General features: G+C 36.5%; 1 long non-coding RNA gene across 1 annotated transcript; it reads right to left on the bottom strand.

The window, feature by feature from the left end:
- Positions 1 to 467: 467 nt before the first annotated feature.
- LOC118485664 lies at positions 468 to 3,272 on the bottom strand. Its single transcript, XR_004877324.1, has 3 exons — positions 3,139 to 3,272; positions 2,103 to 2,192; positions 468 to 643 (listed from the first exon to the last, which is right to left on the bottom strand). It is a non-coding gene; the product is annotated as an uncharacterized LOC118485664 (long non-coding RNA).
- Positions 3,273 to 7,084: the final 3,812 nt, after the last annotated feature.

Raw genomic sequence — 7,084 nt, 5'->3', positions numbered from 1 at the left:
TTTTATTTTATTTACCTAGCCTTGCACAAAGATTTATGGTAAAATTTTGATATTTGTTTCTTTGTGACTAGGTAGATTTATTAGTTACCTACCCACACATATATGGCTTTAGATTATAAAAAAAAATAACCGGTTTATAAAACTTAAATAACTCACAATATTTTAAAATGTATACCATATTCATGGTTGGTGATAATGGATGCGTAGAACACTAACTAACTTGGTTTATAAAAAAAAATCAAAGTAATTCATTTTAACTTATTTTAAACATCCAGCTTAAATTATACTAAACCTTAATAAATATTATAATGATTTAAGAAAGTTTCGAGTGTTACAGTTACGTTGACTTTAATTAACTTCGGACATACATATATCCAACAATCTCTGTTACGCCCTAACTCGTAATTGACAAAAAGTCGCAGCGGAAGTTTAAGCCATAAAATTTCTTTCATTATAAATACCTTAACTTATTTAAAATTTCATTTTAACACAACTTTTTCACATGAAGTCATCAACCGACTCATTTACAATTAAATACATGACATGGGTTTTCTAAATTTCAACACCAACGTTCCCGTACAATCTGTCTTGTGACTCGGTCCTTGATCTCTATCCCTTGAAGATCCTTCGTATCTCGTACTACCTGCGCTCACCACATAAAATTCATAAACATCAGTACGCATCGTAAACATGTAAAATTCATTCACGTTTATTTTTCATTCCGTTAACTCTTTACATTCCGGCTTTCCATCTGATCATACGACCCGCGGTGAGACTTCTTTGCTATTCCTGCGTTACACTTCATTCACCATGGCACGCCATTAGTAACATGACCATTCAAATATGTTAGAGCCATATATATAAGCATATATACAAGATCCTTTCTTTCATGCACAACAAATCCTACTTCATGGATAAGTACATACACACGTATGTTCATACACATTTCATACATACATACATACATGCATACATACTTATGTACATACATACTTATTTACATACATACATACATACATACAAGCTTTATTCCTTTGTGTACATTCAATCCCGTTTAATACATATGTACATACTTTCATATATGTATAGTCATACATCTATTTAAATACACCCGAAAACATACATGCAAACATAAACACATCTACACGTACATTCTTACATACTTACATATAGTTATATAATGCATATAACGTATTTAGATAGCCTTCACACAAGTTTAGAGTTGAAGAATGCGAAAAATATGAAAGAACCAGCAATTGGCGCAAGAAGGAACCAATCTGGCGCAACCTTGTGCCAGTTCTGGCGCAATACAGATGACATCAGTCAGGGGCGCAACCTTGTGCCAGGGGGGCGCAACCTTGCGCCTGGTTCAGACCTGCAACTTTCAGCATGACGAATTTTTACAGTTTTGGTCATAACTTTCTCATTTCTTGTCCGTTTTACCCGATTCTTTTTCCTACGTGATCGTAATTTAATTATCTATCATATGGACTTGAAATCCCACGTTCGGTTTAAGGAAATTCTTAACTTACGTGCGTTCGACATATTATCATTTTCTAACTATTTGACCCGTTCGTGCATTTATCAACATAATCAGTTTATTTGACCTCAATCTCATAAGAACTTTAATAATTTCATTGGCACCTATCATAAAAGATTAAATTCTCGGACGTCTTGCATCCTCTTAACCCATTTTCGCTCAAAAGCTTATTTTTGACCCGTTATGGGTATTTGCGCATTAAGTGGACTATGACATACCAAACCCTATACTTCGCTTTCATACTTGTCCAAGACATTACTCTAATCGAATAGCTCGTTTCCAAACGACTTCTAAGGTCGTTTGCCCGATATACCTATCAATGGCATTTTAGTCAACTATGCTCTATCTTTAATAACAAAGGAATTCCTTACATAAGTAACCAATTCCACTACTTAGCTACAATTTCTTAATCACACCTACCTTGCTCGAATCAAAACTAAAATCCGTTTAATACTTCATTGACATCATATAATTCATTCCTATTCGACCTCAATTATCACATATAATTAAATTGCATATAACATTACATAAACAACTAAGAAGTGATTACGGAATCACTTACCTTGAGCGTCCATTTTCGCATTGGCTTCCTTGTCCCCTCTTGACCCGTTAGTCTTTCGTGCTTGAGTCCACTTCCACATGATCCCTAATGCTTTCGTGTTACCGCAATCACATCCTTGTTAGTGTACACGATTACACATATAAATGATCATATCAAAAGCATAACTCACATTTGACTTTCATGGTCAAGTCTAATAAACATAAAGCATACATCCAAAATCACATCTTTTTAGACTCATGAAATCCATCATGTTAACGCATAAAACACATATTAATTTAGCACATACCATTCGACACTATGTACATTTCGTACTTATGATGCTAAAGTACTTACAACCACATGATCACATAATCATACTCGCATACACATTTGCTTACATATACTTTCACATATCATACACCTTCGCTCTTAATTACCATGATTCAAGCACATCTAATACAAGGCGAGCATTACACCATTCAAGCACAAGGTACAAGCTCCTAATGCATAATTTTACCAAACCATACATTCAATCCGAATTCTCATATGGACTCCACCTTAAGCACACTTAACATATTATTTTGCTAACGACTACACCATAAACACCTTCTATACATACTTACCCACAACTTTCATACGATTTCACAATTTTGTTTTCTTAGGCATTTCATCGAACACTTGGCGTGCGTACTAATATCTAAGCATAATGTACAAGCATTTTCATTCTTTTTCTTCCTAGTTATTTACTTTCAAACATTAGCAAAGCAAAATGCCAAATCAATTTCATACCATGCTTAATCTAACTAGCAAGATGGTCACATACAACATAACATATCTAGGATCGAACAAAGACTAGACATGGGTGACATACCCATGTCGCCATCTCCATCAACCTATGATGGGTTTCATCTCCAAACACCTAATTAATCAAAATTATGCATAGCACATGTTTCGTATGGTGATTCTAACACATAATAACGCTTAATTTCATACAAATTCGTGGATTGATCAAAAACCCACTTCTTACAAAATCACCAAATCACAAAATACAACTTACCATGTGTTTATCTTGTGTAGATGGTTGGGAATATAGCTCATGCATCCATCAAACCTTCATTTTTCTCTTCCAATTTGGGGAATTTTGTGGTTTTTAGGGTTTGTCTTCTCCCCTGCTCAATCCATCGCCCACACACACCTCTCTAATGTGTGTGTTTTATTTTTTTAAGTTTATGTAATTTCATCTTTCAAGTTGCCCAAGTTTGGCCCCTCAAGATTCACCATATTCCCATACTTGCCACAACTTCATTTCTTTAAATAAAACACTTTCTTATTTATCCTCTTTTAACCCTTGTAATTTGTTAATTGTTAGTCACAAATTTTTCCATCCCTTATATTTAACTTGTAACTATAACTAAGTTAACTAACTTAGTTACCATGTCACATCGTGTAAAACAAAACATGCTCGAAATTTAATAATTCGGTTTTTGGGGCGTTACAATCTCCCACTTGGACGATTTTAATTAAATGAGTCAACGTGTGCAGAGTTGGACGCCTAGCTGCATCGCACTGCTCATAACACGGCATGACACTTTACAGTCGTCAACTAGTTCTTTGCGTTCAAGTAACACTTTACTTAACCAAATACTATAGCCCTGATAATTCTATCAATAAGTCCCTTCTGTATAGAACATTCGTTGATCATAAGACATGGATCATTCATTCTTATATAGTGATCAACCATTCTCTATTCTCGTCTTTAATTCAAAGTGGTCTAACGAACTACTTTTACTTCGAGCGTGGCCACGCGTTTATTCCAGTTTGAGTTAACGAGGGCGCCAGAATGTCTAAACTTCTAATCCTATAGAAGTACATAATTCCATCAGCATCATACAACTCCCACTTGACCTTGGATTCCTCCCAACACTACCCGGATTACTACCCATGTTTCAGGACAGTGTTAGATAACATCAAAGATTGTCCTTGATCAATATAGTTTAATATGTGCCTAAGGAAAAAAGACAGATTGAACATATCAATATCAAAACATCTCATGACTTAGATCCACGGAGATCGTTTTGAAGCGAGTTACATCCAATATCATTCCCTAGTGATATCTGTGAATTTTGATTTTCAAACTCTTGAGTTATTCATCTCATGAATACAATCATCTCAATTCACAATAGTCTTACATTCAAATTCATTCCCATGTAATTTGATCGACTACGGATATTTTAGAATACGCTTATTCAAGGATATAAACATACAAAAACGAACACAGTTACAAAATAATTAAACTTGCATTTAACCAATAAATCAAATAACTATTTTAATGTAACTGTTTTAGTTCAAAATTAAAACACCAATACTAACTACAGATCATGCCCACTGTCTAGCAAATCTAAGCCCTATTTTTCCAGCATGCTCCTCATGTTTAGCTTGAGGTAAAGGCTTAGTAAAGGGGTCAGCCAGATTTAGATCCGTATGAACTTTGCTTATTACGATGTCTCCACGCTCTATTATCTCTCTAATATAGTGGAATTTTCTGAGTATATGCCTTGTGGTTTGATGCGACCTTGGTTCCTTTGCAAGAGCAATGGCACCAGTATTGTCACACAGCATCTCGATTGGTTTCTTTATGATGGGCACAATGTCGAGATCAGTAATGAACTTCTTCATCCAGGCAGCCTCCTTAGCAGCATCCGATGCAACATTGTATTCTGATTCACAGGTGGATTGAGCAACCACACTTTGCTTCGAGCTCTTCCAAGTAACAGCCCCACCATTCAGAATGAAAACATATCCCGTCTGTGATCTTGAATCGTCACGACCAGTTTGGAAACTTGCATCAGTATAACACTTAACTGATAGCTCCTCATCCAGTCCTCCATATATTAAGAACATGTCCTTAGTCTTTCTTAAGTACTTAAGAATGTTCTTCACTGCAGCCCAGTGACTCTCTCCTGGATTCTGTTGATATCTACTCGTCATGCTAAGAGCATACGAGACATCAGGTCTAGTACATAACATGGCGTACATGATGGAACCGATAGCAGAAGCATATGGAACTCTTTCCATTTTCTTCTTTTCCTCTTCGGTCTTAGCACACTGGTCACCATTAAGAATGGTTCCATGTGCCATGGGCAAGAGCCCCCTTTTTGAGTCTTGCATTGAGAAGCGTCGTATGACCTTATCAATATATGTATTTTGACTTAAACCTAATAACCGCTTTGATCTATCTCTATAAATCTTTATTCCTAGAATATAAGCGGCTTCACCAAGATCTTTCATTGCGAAACATTTTCCCAACCAAGCCTTAACATCTTTTAGCATAGGGATATTGTTTCCAATGATTAGTATGTCATCTACATACAGAATTAGAAAAGTGATATAGCTCCCACTAGATTTCTTGTAAACACATGGTTCATCTTCGTTTTTAATGAAGCCAAACTCTTTAATTTTATGATCAAAACGAAGATTCCAGCTGCGAGATGCTTGCTTCAATCCATAGATGGATTTATTTAGCTTGCACACCTTATTAGGATTATTTAGATCGACAAAACCTTCAGGTTGAACCATATAGACATCTTCAAGTAAGTGTCCATTAAGGAACGCGGTCTTGACATCCATTTGCCATATCTCATAGTCATAATATGCAGCAATGGCAAGTAGAATTCTAATAGACTTAAGCATGGCTACTGGCGAGAAAGTTTACTCATAATCAATTCCTTGAGTCTGGGTGAACCCTTTTGCTACAAGCCTTACTTTGTAGGTTTGCACATTTCCATCCATGTCGGTCTTCTTCTTGAAGATCCATTTGTTTCCTACAGTCCGACCTTCGGTAGGAAGATCAACCAAATCCCAGACTTGGTTATCATACATGGATTGCATGTCTGCATTCATGGCTTCTTGCCATTTCTTGGATTCTAAATCCAACATTGCAGCTTTGTAAGTAGTAGGTTCAGCTTCATCAATCATGAAGATATCGTCATACCTTTCAGGTGCACGACGATCCCTAATACTTCTTCGAACACTTGGTGTTTCTGTTGTTTCTTGAGTCCTCTCAGGCTCAACTTCAACAACTAGATCAGTTACTTCTGGTTCTGTCTGAACAACTGGTTCAGTCACTTGTGATTCTCGAATTTCTTCAAGATCCACATGGTTTTCTCCAATCCCTCGTGCCAGAAGCTCTTCCTCCAAGAAAGTGCCTCTGCGTTTAGTGAAAATCTTATTTTCAGTGGGATGGTAGAAAAGGTAACCGATCCTTTTAGCGTATCCGACGAAAACCACTTTTTCGCCTCTGGGATCTAGTTTATCCGAAGATTCTAGAGTAACATAAGCGTTATATCCCCAGACCTTGAGATAGGATACTTTTGGTTTCTTTCCATGCCATATCTCATAAGGAGTTTTGTCAACCTTCTTCGTTGGAGCTATATTCACAAGTTTTGCAGCAGTTTCCAGAGCATAACTCCAAAAGGAGCGTGGAAGAGTTGTCCGACACATCATTGATCGAACCATATCTAATAGAGTTCGATTTCTCCGTTCAGACACACCATTATGTTGTGGCGTTCCAGGCGGAGTGAGCTGTGAAACTATTCCACAATCCTTTAGATGGTCGATGAACTCCTGACTAAGATATTCACCGCCTCGATCTGATCGAAGCATCTTAATAGTTCTATTTAGCTGATTCTCTACTTCGTTTTGGTACTCCTTGAACTTTTCAAATGTCTCATGTTTATGCTTCATAAGATAAACATAACCATATCTACTGAAATCATCAGTGAATGTAACAAAGTATCTTTCTCCATGTCTTGACATTGTTCTGAATGGACCACATACATCTGTATGTACAAGTCCCAACAGATCATTAGCTCTTTCTCCAACATTTGAAAAAGGTGCTTTTGTTAACTTTCCACTTAAGCATGATTCGCATTTGCCAAACGTTTCCGAACCCTTAGAATCTAAGATTCCTGCAGTTTTAAGTTGTTTAACACGGTTCTCGCTTA

The sequence above is a fragment of the Helianthus annuus genome, chromosome 13 (genome assembly GCF_002127325.2).
Source record: "Helianthus annuus cultivar XRQ/B chromosome 13, HanXRQr2.0-SUNRISE, whole genome shotgun sequence".
Lineage (NCBI taxonomy): Eukaryota > Viridiplantae > Streptophyta > Magnoliopsida > Asterales > Asteraceae > Helianthus > Helianthus annuus.
This window is presented reverse-complemented; position numbering and strand designations above follow the sequence as displayed.